The sequence below is a fragment of the Apis dorsata genome, unplaced genomic scaffold (genome assembly GCF_000469605.1).
Source record: "Apis dorsata unplaced genomic scaffold, Apis dorsata 1.3 scaffold_236, whole genome shotgun sequence".
Taxonomy (NCBI): domain Eukaryota; kingdom Metazoa; phylum Arthropoda; class Insecta; order Hymenoptera; family Apidae; genus Apis; species Apis dorsata.
The window spans coordinates 119,118-135,467 of record NW_006263517.1 but is presented as its reverse complement, the minus strand read 5'-3'; the positions used below and the strand labels follow the sequence as shown (position 1 = coordinate 135,467).

At 31.9% G+C, this 16,350-nt stretch overlaps 1 protein-coding gene and 1 long non-coding RNA gene across 2 annotated transcripts in view; both read left to right on the top strand.

Annotated features, from left to right (window-relative positions):
• LOC102677251 (pleckstrin homology domain-containing family A member 7-like) overlaps window positions 1-16,350 on the top strand; it is a 148,404-nt gene that overhangs the window by 16,837 nt on the left and 115,217 nt on the right. The window lies entirely within an intron of this gene.
• Window positions 2,621-4,989, top strand: LOC102674964. Its single transcript, XR_004150509.1, has 3 exons — window positions 2,621-3,271; window positions 3,710-4,273; window positions 4,328-4,989. It is a non-coding gene; the product is annotated as an uncharacterized LOC102674964 (long non-coding RNA).

Sequence of the window (16,350 nt, the reverse complement as noted above, 5' to 3'; positions counted from 1 at the left end):
TTTTTTTTTTTTTTTTTTTTTTTTTGTTTTAATTTGGAATACTCGTTAAATTTAGCTTCAAATTTGCGAGACAAGCCTTTTTAAATATAAATAGCGTAAATACAGGAAATTGGAGAATGGTTCGACGAGCTTGATATAACGTGGCGACGTTAGCTGAACTTTAGCCAAGCCGATGGGTAATCTCGTAATCAAATGTCCAAGTACGAAGTGGAATTTAATCAAACTGAAACACACCGACCATCCTATTCCACTTTTGTTCACGTTGACTGAAACGGAAGTTCCATCACTTCTTGAAGCATCTTGTTACTGTGACAAAGCGGATAGAGATCTATTATTGATTCAAGGTGATAAATATATTCTATTTTCGATGCATGTAAATATATATGGCATTTTATTGCAGATTCTAATTATTCGACTGTAATTATCTTATAAGTAAATTTTATTAATTATAATTATAAATAATTATTAATTATAATATTAATTATAATTTTATTTATTATAATTATAATTATAATTATGATCGATGAGAAATCGATAAAATAACACAATACAATAGTAAAACTTATAAATACGATTTTTTAGAAAAAAAAAACTGTTTTTTTGAACTTTCTTTTCCAACGATTCCTCTATTTCTTCCTTTTTCAACGTGCACTTCCGTTAGACTCTTTGTATTCCTGTCCGTATGAAATTGGCAAATCTTCTTAGAGAACAGGCGACGTAACAAACCATTCCCTTTTCCCTTTGTCTTATATATAGACTTTGTCGTGAGAAATACAGAAAATGTATCAAAATTAAAGAAAAAAAAAAAGAACAAAAATATGTAAATATTTCTAATATTTTCGCTTTTTTATTCTCCATCCTCTTCGATTGTAAAACTTGTATCGAACTAGCTTCAGATTTTGTGTTTTCAATCGTCGGAATTATTTATTCGATGAATTCGAAAGGATAGAAAAAATTGAGAATAATTTGGAAAATATTGGAAAAATGAAAATATTTCGTTGGGCTGAAAAATGATGTCCGCTGTTTGCTTTTTGTACACGAAACTTTCAGAGATATAATTTCAATATTTATAAATCTCGTTCCCATTGACCTGAATTCAAGCATCATGATCACTCATGGTTATTCAATGTCACGTATAATATCTCACTTACTCGTTTTTGCATACAACCTATAATCATTTATAAAGTTTTTCATAACGTGAGGAATAAAAATGAAAAAAGTTTTTTCTCCATTATTTAATTTTTTTTAGTCATGTCAGATTTCTCTCTTTTAAAAAGCAAATAACATATTTTATATCATCACTGAAATGAATAGAAAAAATATTTATATCTTTATACCTTCATTTTCTAATAAAATGTTTGATTTTGTAATATAAAATTTTTGTAATTGTATGAAAGTATTATTAAATAATACTATTTATATAAATTTAATATACTTAATTTATATTATATATTATATATTTATATTATTATATATTTATTATATATTTTATATTATATTACAAAATTTATTCAAAATGGCCTTGAAATAAATAGAATAAATAAAATTTAATTTCCGCTTAATGTACGCTGATCTGCTAGAATCGACCAATAAACGCAAATAAAAAGCAAATAACATATTTTATATCATCACTGAAATGAATAGAAAAAATATTTATACCTTTATATCTTCATTTTCTAATAAAATGTTTGATTTTGTAATATAAAATTTTTGTAATCGTATGAAAGTACTATTAAATAATACTATTTAATAATACTATTTATATAAATTTAATATACTTAATTTATATTATATTTATATTACAAAATTTATTCAAAATGGCCTTGAAATAAATAGAATAAATAAAATTTAATTTCCGCTTAATGTATGCTGATCTGCTAGAATCGACCAATAAACGCAAACCGGAAACGGAGACGCGATTGAAGCAGCATTGATAAACGTAGGATGTTGAAAGGGAATGCAATTTCTGGCTTGTTATCGATCGCAATGTATTGGCTACAAACGAACCTCACGCTTCCGGAATTCGGCCGATAATGATAATTGAACGCATCCGTGTACTCGAAGCTAATTTCTCTCGTGAATCTCGTTGAAATTTGTTTACCAATCAAAGTATCCAGTGATCATTATATTTATGGTATGTTCGATTTCGATTTATGGATTTTTCCTATCATCCTTTTGCAAATATTGGATCAACCATTTCATAATATGGAGAAGGAATAATTTGTTATTTATATTAGAAGTGATATATTACTTTGCGAATTTTATTTTTTCGTGAAAAATAAAAAATAAATTTTTAGAAATTATTATTTATCGTACGAGATATAATTTGATGATAAAATTTTAAAATTCTTTGGGAAAGTGATATTTTGTACAGATCTATAAATGATTTTCAGATTTGTTATTGTCGATATCATTAACGTCATCAAATTGCCTTTCTTTCGATGTTTATCTTGAGAAACAAAAAAAAAAAAAGAAACTGGATCACATATTAAAGAAAATATTTTAACATATTTACTTTTTTACTAATAAAAAAATTTCTTTCAATATTAATTTCGATAATTCTTTAATAATCATACTCGCAATAATAAGCTCGAAGAAATTAATTCCTACAAACAATTTCAAAGAAATATCTTCAACCATTTCGATGAAACATTTAAATGGCCACTCTTCGCCGATCAATTCCATTTAACCGAAACTCAATAATCCCATTAGATTAAACTACTTCCCCATTCATCTCGATATTAATTCAATTTAAAATTCATCCCATCCACGCCATAGCGAAGCGTTAAAATCTATGAAACCCGAGTTTTCGTCGAAAATCACCGACTGGAAAACGGAATTTTCCTTTCCGCTTGAAATTTATCATTGGATGGATACTTAACCGATTTACGAGCCGGCAAATTTACACCGCGATTCGTCACGTCCACTACGAATTTCGATAAACCGGTCAGCTTATAAAAGCCGACCAAAACGATGCGCGGCCGATAATGCAGCGTCAGCCATGCACCGTACCGTGTTTTGGTTAAGCGTGATCACGCTCGCGATCCTCTTGTTTTGGACTGTGGAACGTGGAAACGCCACTTCGGACCCCGATCCCCGGAATATAATTTACATCATCACTCATGGGAGAAGGAAACACAAAGGGAAGATCATTGAGATTCACAGACATCATCCGAAGCACAAGTTGAACATCATACTCATCAATTCGTAAATAAATCTCGAACGGTGAGGTTAAAGTGGGTATAATCGATCGAGAAATGTTCGTGTGTATGTGAGTGGAGATTATATGTGGAATTTTAGATTTATGTTACGATGAAGTGTTGATATTTTCGTTTAATATCTTTGAAATGTTGATTCTAGCAATCGAAACAAATACAGAAATTGGTGTGCAATAATATTGACATATGAAAAATTGTGCTAATCGCGACATCTGCATTTCTATTAGATTACTAGTAACAGTTAGGTATAGTTCGCTTTCTTTTCGTTCGTAAAGAGAACAAAAAAATGCCTCCCAAAAAATTGAAATTGAAATTAAAATTTATTTAAGTTTGAGTTAGATGAAGTGAAAGTACTACTCTCTCATTTTATTTTGTGTTAATTGACATTTTTGCATACCAAATTTTAAGTTTGTTTTGACATCCAGAATTGATATTATAAAAGTATTCTACGAATATAACAACACTCTATATTGAATACTTTGTGGTTTCAGAAATTTTTTTAAAATGACGGAGAACCAGGAAATGTTTCCTTTTTGAGAAAAAGATCAGAGAACTGAGGAAATAACGAGTGCACAATGGACAATTGTAAAATGTGTATTGAGACTATGATATAGTTATGTAAAAATATGATGCTTTATCGTTAAATGCATGCAAATGTTTAATGTTAAAAATGAATATTCGTATACGTTTACATGTAATCCTATTTCTTATGGAGATTAATGAATATGTTTTGTTTCACGCGATATTTCGTGTTTAAACGCACAAGTTTGTACGTTTCGTATAACTTACGAGTCAGTCTTTGTCGAGCGACGTCATGCTCAACGACACTCGTAAGTTAGGCGTTTATTATGGAATTATATGCAATTCTAACGGTATGTAGGCGATCGTCCCACCATGGCAGGAACTTAACTATCGTGCAGAGTGATAAATATTACAGTTATTACGCATATGTATATGCAACAGTTGTTAAACAAGGGAACAAGAACTAGAAAGAGCAAGATATTACAAGAGTGAATCGATTCAAACGTTTCTTACTTGGATTTAAAATATTAAAAGTAAATTATGAAATAATATTTATTATACAAAATTCTAAATCTCTTTTTTTACAGGAATATTCTCGAAACGTTAATATTATCCAAACGATAAGTACTTAAATCACCATGAGAATCGAAATGCAGTGGCAATCGAACCGAGGTTAATCAATTAATCATCAATTCCTCTTGGCAAACTTCCAATTCCTGATCCTGTGCTTTGTATCCGCCGTTGCACACTCCTTCACGATTTCACTTTCGTTCACGAGGGATATGCTTGAAGAGCTAATCACGAGGGATAAAGAAAGATAGAGAGAGATACAGAGTTTCGTTTTGAGCTGAATATCTAAGAGGCGCAAAAGAGATAGTGTAGCCAAGCTGCTCAACAATTAATTGCACGGACAAAACGTAGTCGTAGAATATATAAACGTAGAATGTAGAAGACTAGTAATACCCACTCTATTTTTCTATTTTTATATTTATCCATAGCTTCGACATTGTCCAAGATCAATCATAGACAGTATGTAATATAGTGGGGCATATAACAGAGCTAAAAATTTCAAGTTTTATTGACTATTTTTGCAATTCATATCTTTGCTTTTGTCTAAAATCTTCAGTTTCCAATCTTAATTAATTTCGCAACTCTTATGTTCACAGCAACCATGAGCAATAGAAAATGTTAGGGCCTAAAATCTGAAGATTCCATTTCGCTAATTTCGCCATCCCTAGCTTTACCCTTGCCCACGAAGAAGTACTGAACATTATGGATTAAAGTTTGAAACCACTCCGCTAATTTTGCAATTCCTAACTTTCCCCTAAAGTCTCTGCTAATTTCGCTAATTTTCCACAGCCCTATTCTCATCTCGTCCAGAAAATGTAGCGGATAGAATCCAATAGAATCTAAATTCTCAAATTTTCAATCCTACTGCTAGCTTCGAATAACTTATCCTATAATATTATCTAACCGCGGGAAGTTATACTCGCAAAATGGTAGAACCAACAGAGAGCAAAGGAACACCGGAAGCGTTCGGTCAAGGTAAGACGTTGCCTCTGCTCGCGGCGTATGCACATTCGTTCTCAACCGCGCTTTCCTCCGCTCTCGATGAAACGTTTTCCCTGCCGGGTAAAGGCATCGGTTCTCCCATTAATTGCACCTTGCTCCTCGTTCTACGTTTCCTCGCTTTCGTTTCCCTTCTCGATGAGTATTTGATGGCTCGTGCAACACGTATGATGCGTTGAATACTCGAGAAATGAGTTCAACGGCGAGTTCGAAATTTCAAAATAGGCTTCGATGATATAACTTTCGTATGTCGATGATACGATGATATGATGAAGATTCGTTGATTGCATAAAGATTATGTGCAAAAAGTGTGACTTTAGTAAGAACTTTAGTAAGACGATGTTTAGAGAGCGAATTTAGTGAGAAATGTTTCATTCGTACGAGTGATTTAAGTACAATGAAAATAAAAGGGTAGGGAAAGAAACTTGATTTAAACTGTTATTAAGATTGATATACCCTTTGTCTCGGTGAAGATAATCACTGGTCTTAAACTAGATTGTCACTGAACTTTAAACGAGATCAAATATTTTGACCCTTATATTGCCTTATAATCATTGTACAAACGTAATGGATCTTATTATTTGCTAACAATATATCATAAAAGAATAATATGTTTGAAAGTTTTCAAATTTGGAGAGATATAGAGTATCAAAAGAAAATATATTAAATATAATTTTGATACATTTTAAACGTTAATCAGATTTTGCAAAAATATCGCAAAAGGATCGTTAAATCGAGTTTTCAAATTTCCAGTATCATCAGACGAAACTATTGGAGGAAACTATAACGATTAATCATAAATTGATAGCTACGTTATTATCATAGTTTGGAAATTAGACAATTTATAATAATCAGATTATATCCGGTACATGATGGATAACCATATTAATTACATTAGATGTGGTTACATGTTAATTTGAATTTTCATGCATTTTATTATCGTCTATATTAAATTAATTAATGTAGAAAATATAATTTTTCAATTCGAAGTAAAATAATTTTAAATTATAAACGTTTACAAATTAATTTTTAATTAGAGAAAATATATTTAAAAAAATATATAATATTTTCAAAAATTGGAGAAATTAAATTAAGATAAAAATTTATCGATTCTATTTTTATTTTCCTAAAAATTTGATTCTTGTCGAAGTTTATAACAATTTATAATACGTACTATTTGTCGAAACGATATTATTTATCAATAATCGACAGAACACAACGACAGATCTGACCTAAAACCATAAAATTGCGTCGCATCGTTCTAGTCAATAACGTTCGAGTCGATAAAACATACGTGTATGTATGCGCATACGTATGTATGCATGTATCCACTGTATTCACCGTGCCAACGAATTTCTGATAGGCAGAGCCACACGGCTGTAACCGAGATTCACGGAACAGATGTTCCACGGCGAATTTCCGGCCGGATATTTATTAATTTCCGGCAGTGTCGTAGCTTCGCGTTGGTTTGTAATTAAGTTCACCTAGAGACGTGAAGGAAGGGAGGGAGGGACGAAGAGCGATGAATCTATAAATTTTTTGGCTAATCTATGGACAAATTGCACAAGTTTTTCAACGAATAATATCAACTATCATCTCTTTTAATGATTGATAATTTTTTAACTTTTGTCTATAAAACGCGTGTGTATATATTTTTTCCAATTATTATTTTTGAGGTATTGTTCGTACTTTTTTTAGTTCATGCAAGAACGTCCAGATGGCAGTAGCGACGTACTTTTGTTTTAGAAATTCACAATGTATTACGCGTGTATTTTCTTTAGTTTTAATTTTTGATAATTGAGTATAAAAACGTATGAAATATGAAATAAAATAATATAATATTTTATAGAAGTAAATATTTAATGGATAATGATAATTTCACTCGTTTCTATTCCTTCGTTAAATTGATTATTCAAACTGATTAAGCCAATCAGTATTCAATATCTATTAATTAATGAAATTAAGTTGAATTTGAATGAACAGAACGCTGGAAATTTATCAAGGATTATCCTGTATAAATTTTGTCGATATCGGTAGATTTATCGCCAAATATTCAAGCATCCATTCAGATTTATACGTTGAAGGAAATACGGTTTCATCGCTTTTGTCGTGGATTACCCACGTGAGACCTCGTCTTTGTCGGTGAAACGCGTAGAACCTGCGCCTCATTGTTGTCGGTGGCTGAGCTTTTCATACGTTCGCCGCGCCAATTAAACCCACGTGTTGTCGTTACGCTGTGATGGGTGAAGAATGCGTTGAATTAAGAAAGGAATTTTTGAAACAATGTGGATTGAAACGCGCGTGACGATTTTAGATTTCCATTCTGGATAAGGAAGGACATTTTGTTTAAAAGTAAAACGGCAAAGTTATTTTTTTTTTTTTATTAACATCGATTTTATTAACACAGAAATTGAAGCGTGTATTTTTCCAATGGAGGATAAAGATTTTTGATAAATAGAAAGGACAATTGAGAAAACGAGTGAGAAATGCAACGATTGACTCAAAAAGATCGATGACAATTCTATTAAACGCATATGCAAAAGGAAAGCTGAATATGTAAAAAATTGTTCTTCGTTTTTTACATGTTTCTTAAAAAAAATTCGAGCATGCGCGTACTCAACTGCCATATAGAATAGGATATGACGCATATGTTCGTGTCACCGAATGCTAATAATCTTAAAACTTCGATTTCTACATTCTACTTCGATAAATTTTAGACATCGTATTTGTAAAAATTTAAAAATTATGACCGAAGTTTACCAATTAGAGGGGGAAAAAAACTGGCGTTTCGCGCGAAAAGTTGGTAACCGAAACGTCCATTGGGATTTCACGAAAGTTTCCAGTTTCGGGGCGTCTTTTACAGCCGATATCGGAAACTTTAATCGACGTTCCAGATTTCACTGAGCCTCTCGATTCTCGATTTTCTGACAACGCGCGATTGTTTCGTCGAAAATTTGGAAAACGAATGCCCTTTCGAGGTTCCACCGATGTAAACTCATTCCTCATCCTCGAAGTTACAGCTACAGGAAGTTTCATTTAATTTTTTCGTTTCGAAAACAAATTTCTCTTCTTATCTTCGATGCGAGGATAACGATTGAACTTACAAATAAATTAATACGTGGAAAATTAAGGATTCTATACAAATTTGTGCCATCTTTTATTAAACATATACTAAGAAACGTAAGCATACACGAATCTAATAAATAGATTAGTCATACAAAATTTTAGAACTTAAATGAGAATTTATTTTATTTATTATTTTATATTTATATTTATATTTTATATTATTATATTTATTATTTTATTCTTTATTTTATCTTTTTGTATGCATAGAAATTTTTTCGTATATTTCAACCTTGCACAAATGTGTAAACATCCACAGTCCATTATAGAATAATTCAATGCGAAACTAAAGATACATATACTGTTTACTGCTAGAAAAAAGTCTCGCAGGACGTTACAAGGACAAGAGAAGTCTTTTGCTATCCCCACTTCAGACGCTTTGTTGACAATCCCACTACACACTACATAGTAATAGAAAAGTTATAATTTCAAATTCGTAAAAATTATTTTCATTTGTAAAGCTACGTTAGGATAATCATTTAAAATTGAAAGTTGAAATATTTTCAAAATTATTTTATACATATAATTATTATCTGAACTATTTGAATATAAAATTACATTTATAAATTAAACTATTGTCAATTCATAATTAGTTTACGTATATCATGAAAAATAAAAAAATTTTTACATTATATCGATACGTTAGAATTCTCTGGATTTTATGCTTATGTTAATGCATCGAAATTTAAATATAGATCGTCGTTTTAAATTACTATATATGATAAAATAAAATACCATCGATCGATCTAATAAGATCGAAAATGAAATCAAAAAACGCCAGATTCAAACTTGAGTATTTTCAAAAATGTTCTCGAGGTCATCGTTCACTTCTCAACTAAGAATCTCGTTAAAATTTCATTTCGCGAGCTATGCGCCCTTTCCAGTTCCTCATTCGTTCAAGCTTGCTTCTCCGTCCCTCGAAATACAGCCTTCATAGAGGAAAGGAAGACAGAGCACACGAGATATTGCATCGCGGGTGCTCCAGGAATTTCGTCGTCCTTACATCGCGCGACATATTTCATGGAAAGCCGCCTTTCTTCTTGCAACCATCTCCATTGCAACGAGATCGAACGTCTTCGCTCCATGATATGTAAATTTACAAATAAACGAAATTCCTGCAAATTTCCATATTTATCACAGTTTCAATTTTTCAAGGAATATTTTTTTATGAATTATCGTAAGAATGCCATTCTTTTCCTGTATGTAACAGTTCACGAAAAAGCAAAGATTGAAAATTGTCTTTTTCTGTAAGTAAAACTTGATTAGCTAGAAAAATTGATATTAATTTCAAATTTGGAGATTAACTCTCTGTAAATGTTTGATTGTGATTTTTTAATTCTTTTTCGAATGAGGTTATATTATAAGATTATCTGGTATAACAATTCTACATTTCTATATTGTGTGAATGGTTTTTTTAAAAAATACTAATAAATTCGAGGAAATTTAGCTAATTCTAGACTGGATTCGAATTATCAAGAGTGAGTTATTAGAAGATTATTGCACGATTATATAAGTAAAAAATGTAGAATAACATGTAGAATAATATTTTTTAGACTGGTTATCAAAAAATAACTTTGAAGTAACTTTGACCACGAAGAAAGGAACTTCTTATCTCTAAATTCTGCCATTTTCTCAAAAATACCATGAATTTTAAGAAGATTTGGATTTTTCTCAAACTTTGCTCAATGTTTTTTTTCAAAAAAAGAACAAAGAAAGTGTGGCACAGACGGTTCAAAGACCATTAATGTCACATTAATCGCAAGCAAAGACGCCTCACCTTTTACTCTTTTTTTCTCCTTTATTCTCGAACGTTCCACTCTCTTCCCTCTTTCCAATGTTGTTTCCTTTGGCACGCTTCCAAACGAATCATAGCTAGCCGCCATGGATCACGTTTTCGAGCCTTCCCCTCCCCAGAAATTAACTTAGGATCCTGTTGAACTCGCATTACAAAGAGACCACGAACGTTTGTACTCTTGCTATCCTTCGACAACAGGCGCTTGTTAGCCGTCAATGAGAGAAAATCGTTCTTGACTCTGATTTATGTCCGTGAAATTCGAGTATACGACTCCCCTAAGAATCGTGCGACTTTATCACGAATCTTTACGAAGCGGGATGAATCTTAAAGGATTTTATTTTTTTTTTTTTTTTGGACGAAAAAGGATCGTAATATTCGAATTTTTTTCTTTTCTAAATTTTATAAAAATAAAAATTGCATTTACGAAAAATTTAAAATTAAAATTTGAGAAAGTTTCCGTTCTTCTTTAAAACCCTTTCGTGCTGTATAATTTCATCATTATTAGATAATTATAGATAATAATAATGATTAATCTTCGCTGAGATTTTATTCTAATAAATGAATGAGTTCGAACAACGATCTCCACTTTAGCAAATCTTATCTTTAAAATGCAAATTGAGATATTGTATTTCTTTAAATTTCATATTTATAATTAAAATTCAAAGATCGAGAAAACTTCCATTCTTCTTTAATAAATTTTCATGCTCGACATGCTTCGAAAAACAAAAATTGTTACGAGATAATTACAAATAAATAAATGTAATCCCAATATTTCCCAAAATTTCGTAATAAAATTAAACGTCTATTCGTCGAAGAATTAAAATTCGGAACGCGGGCCCTCGAAGAAACATCTATCCGCTCTTCTTCAAAAGACTTTCACGTTCGGCGCAGACAATTACAAGAGTTAGTCCAGAAACGTCTGAGATCACGTAAGAAGCAGGTTCCAACGGCAACGATTATTTTTCCAGACGCGGCACGATTTGTAATTTCACGTTATTTCACGATTCAATTAATGAAACGTCAAGGGCAGCCGGTTTACTAGCTTTCGCTGGAAGGTTGCCGAAGAAAGGGAAGAAAAAGAGGAAAAAGGAAAAAAAAATTGCGGAATCGATGGAGGAGGTATCGAAATCCTGGTGTGGAAATTTTTTTTCACTTCCAGCCAAATAAATCGTCCCCGGGATCCAATATCTCTGAGAAGTTTCCGCCACAATGGCGGCGCTCTCTGTCGGTCAAAGTTTCTCAATGCGGAGAAGCTTTGTTGCCCGCTTTCGAGGAACTTCCAATTCGTGTCTCATTGTTGGGAGATCGTTGTTTCCGTGAGAATCGACGAAACGTTTGTCGCTTTTCGAAAACATTTTCCGATCGATCCACGGGCAAATGTGTACTTGTTCTCGTGAGAAATTAGGTTGTAGAGTCTTTGCCTAGTCTAATGGGATAATATAATTGATTAACAAGCTTTTCCATTAGGTAGATGAGGAAACGACTTGAGACTTGTTTTCATGGGATTTTAGGCTTTGATGTGTTTTTGTTTATGATTGTAACATAATGGAATAATATAAATTGATTAACAACCTTTTCTAATTGTTCAACAAGGAAATTGTAATATGGAATAGGTGATTAACAACCGTTTTCAATCGGTCGATGAGAAAACCTTTGAGACTTATGGCTGTTTTCATGGAATATTTGTAGAATAGTGGATTGTAGACTTTGAGAATATTTTTAATATTTGTTTTCGTGATTGTAACATAATTGAATAGTATAACTGATTAATAATCTTTTCCAAACGACTTGTGGCTATTTTTATGGGAAGTTCGATTGTTGAATGATGGATTCTTTAGGCTTTGAGAATATTTTTGATGTAAAAATATATATTTATTCTTGTAGTGAAATTGTAATAAATTATTAAGAGAGAGAAAAGAATATTTAATGGATAAATAAATAATTTTTTCGAATAATAATGTCTCGAAATAGAATTTATTCGATAATATTTTTAAAGTATTTTAACAATTTTTTTATAAAATCTGACGAATTACGATTGAAAATAATTTTCTTTCTCAAAACTTCAGATTTTCAGAAACGTATGGTGATTCGATGCAACAAAAAAAAGTTTGTAAACGTGATATGCACGTTCAATGAAATCGTATTTCATCGTTACAAAAACTTTTATGGTTCGTACTGTTAATACAGATCTATTGGACGGTCGTGGAAAAGAATACAAAGCAATAAACATAGGAGGTTCATTAATAGTTAGTATCATAAAAACAATCATAGAGTCGCAGTTTAGTCAGATTTATGGCGAATACTAAAAGAATTTTTTCTCGTTATATCGGGTAATCTTTTTCAATCGAAATTAAGATAAATATCTAGCAGTATAACTCGATTATATTTACATACTACTACATAAAAATTTTCTACTTGAACATCGGGTCTGTGAAAAGATTGTCATCAATGTTGATTGAAAAGCAACAAGTTCAGAGTATTTTTGATAAATATATAAAACTATATAAAAAAGTTTTGAAAAAAAGTCGATTTTTTAATTTATCTACATCGAATTTAAGATAAATAAATATATAACTTAATATATATATATTATCATCGTATCATTTATATAAAATTAATATTCGATAAATACTTTTATGCAAATCACTTTTGTCCATTAACTTGTGAAAAAGCCAAAAATTTCGAATAAAGTTATTTTAAGTACTTTTACTTTTTATATTAAAATGAACAACATTTATTCTTAGCTATTATAATTGATCCCCTTTTCATATAATCATATAATTATTATGTTTTGAACAATAAATCATTGAAATAACTTTATTCAACTATTAAATTTCCCCTATCATTGAGATATACAGATCACCCTTAATTATTCCAAATTTTCTCTTTTCTCGAACCTACGAACCATCAAAATTCATCAATCAAGAGGTACGATGATATATTATTTCCTTCGACCAAATAAAGCAACAAGGGAACTTGAGGAGCGGAATATATCCGTTGAACTATAAAAAACCTAGCGAAAGTAGCGATATTTCCTCGGGAAGGATAGAAGAGAGGAGAGAAAAAGGGAGGGAGAGGACGCGCCTTAACGCGGGCCGCCCATTCCTCGCGAGGATCGTCGAAAAGTTTGGAAGCGAGAGTGGGGAGAGCGAGAGGGAGGGGGGAGGAGGGCCCGCTTCCATTCGAAATTTCACCGAGGAGCCGCGCACGCGGACAACTTTTCCCTCGTGGGCGCGGGACGCCGATGAAAAAAGCAAGATTTATTTGCCAGATCCGTGACCGGAATGCCGGGTGAAAAATTGCGGCAGATAAGGAAACTGCGCCGGGAAAACCGATGCCAAATATCGGTTATTACTTCGAATAACCTCTGTTCACGGCGTGGTAAAAAAAAAAAAAAAAAAAAATACGCGAGTATGATAATCCTTTGTCGTTGGGAATATAAATTGGAATTTTTCAAGATTAGAAATGGTGGTTGCTGCTTTTGCTCGATCTCTCTCTGTTCTTTGTGTTCTTTGTGTAAAAAATATGCGAATTAATCTTTTGTTGCTGGGATAATATAGTTTTGGATGAAAAGAATGAAGAGGAGAAAGGTGATTAATAGTGATTTTTGTCCTTTGCATTGTGAAAACTATGTATCGTAATCCTTTGTGTTAATAAATTAGGGAAAGAAAAGAATTTAGAAGATTGGAATGATGACACTTTCGCTGGATTGATGCTTATTGACGATCGTTTTGAATGGTCTTTGCAATTTTAAAAAGTACGCGAATCTGATATGTCTTTTGTGATTAAAAAAAAATTGGAAAAAAAAATTTTTGAGAACTAGAAACTTATTTTTACTCTTAGACTAAAAAAATTGATTCATAACTTCTAATAATGTTCTTTGCTTTGTAAAAAAAATAAATACGAATTAGAGGAGAGAAAATTGACGTTAAAAAGAGAATTAATTTAAAAATATAAGCACAATATAGCTAAAGTTAAAGGACATGGTTTGAAAATTGTCAAGAAAACTTATAATAGTTTGGCAGTTATCAAAGGAAATTATTAAACTTTTCAAGTTCGCCAACAAAGTGTCTTGAGAAAGTTTCCAAACAGAATATTATTCCGTGATGATACTTGGAGAATATTTCGTAGTCAATTTCAAAATACGATGGAAAGAAAAAAAATATAAATTCGTAAACTCTATCTATTTTCTCTTATTTTTATTATCACGAAATTATTGTTTAATTTTTCTCTTCATAAAACCTTTCGATGTTTAAATAAAATGAAAAAAGAAAAACGCTTCAATCAATAACGTTAATTATTTCATCGTGATTAATTCCCGGAATTTACGCAAATTTCGGAAAAATGACTTATTAAATTTTGGATAGAAAACTCTCTATCGTTTCTTGTTCCACGGATTTCGCTCCATCGAACTGTTACCCTTCATCTCTCACAAAAATTCCTCGAATGGATTTTCCTCTCGCGATGTGAAAGATTGCATCGATGTGCAAAAAAATCGAGGAATTTTTCGAATAAAGAAGTTTATCAGAATAAAAGTAATAAACAATTCTGAATTATTAGAAAATTTTCATTCAAACTACCAGAGAAACGAACAAAAAAGATCTTATAAATTCCAATTCCTTTTCCTTCTTTGATTTCTTTCATTTCCGATTATTCATTAAAAACTTATCTCGTCGAGAAAAGAAGAGAAAAAAAAACTTCAAATATTTCTTCATAATTGAATATTTCTGAAATATAATTCTCAATTTCAAACTTAATTGTTCCTTCAAAGAAATATATTTTTTTTTACTCAATTAAAAAAAACTTTTCCAACCTCACGTTATTCGTGTATTCGTGTATCAAGCGCTTTAACAGATTAAAACTTACCGTAAATGGGTAAATAAAGGGTTAATAGTTAAACTTGAGGTGCAGACATCTTTGTTAATCCTCGAGACTTTGCCGAAGTAGACGCGTATACATGCCTAGAAACACGCTTTGCCAAAATCAACATGTACATGCGCGCGCACAAAGAGAGAGATAGATGCGCATAGAGAGAGAGAGATAGATGCGCACAAAGAGAGAGAGAGATGCGCACAAAGAGAGAGATAGATGCGCACATATATACATACATAGAAAGATAAGAAGATTTCCAAGGCTAATTCAGGAATCCGCAGGTTACCGGATGAAAAAGTTTCGTCGCGAAATTTTTCTCACCGCAATTTGTTTCCTCTTCCGAATGAAAAATGAGATTTCACGAGCGAGCTTGTGGTGGTGGTAACTTTACCCTGGAATTAAGTTCAATGCATCTTTATAACTCCACCCCAATTTTTGCTTTATTCCTCGCGTAACGAGATCGTTTCGCTGTCGTTAATCAAGAGTTTGAAAACTCAGGAGATGGGGGAGGAGTGAAAGGACGATTTTAGTGATCGTGTCTGAATAATAATGGAGCATTTTAATCCCTTATTATAATTCCTTTTTTATGAGAAAATAATTGGAAGGAAGACAATTTTAGAAAACTAAAGCGTTTGACGTGTGACACATGTACAATTTTTTTACAACTATAGATCTACGATTATTTTTCTCTGAATTTTATCTTTTATCCTTTCGTTGTTTTCAATCTTTCTTTATCATCGTAATCATCGTAACAAAACAATCTCTGTAACAAACAATATCAAAACTCGATTTTTCAAATTATTGTAAACACTAACTAAGTTTCCAAGTTGCATCGTATTCAAAACAAAATCACAACATAAAATACATATCATAAATATGTATTCTGGCTGCAAAGTTTATCACTATGACGAAAGACAACACGCTACAGTGAACCAACAGAAGAAACATCGATCAGTGACCTCCTGCATTATCGTTCGAGGAAGGGTTGAAAAAAGTTGGGTAACCTCAGCTTGAAGGATTTCAGAAGTGTATTTGCTTTCTCTGCGACGCAACGAGGGGTGAAGGTATACTCGGAGGAAGTTCGACTCGATGGGATCGTTAAGCCTCCATCCCACAGGTAGGTAAGAGGCTTAGAGCAAAGCGGGGGTGGACTGACACGGTCTTATTAATGAGAGACGGATGAAAACAGGTGCACACGGGCAATGGTAGGTAGGTAAATTTCCTCGCGCTGTAAAATTTCCACGCTTTACG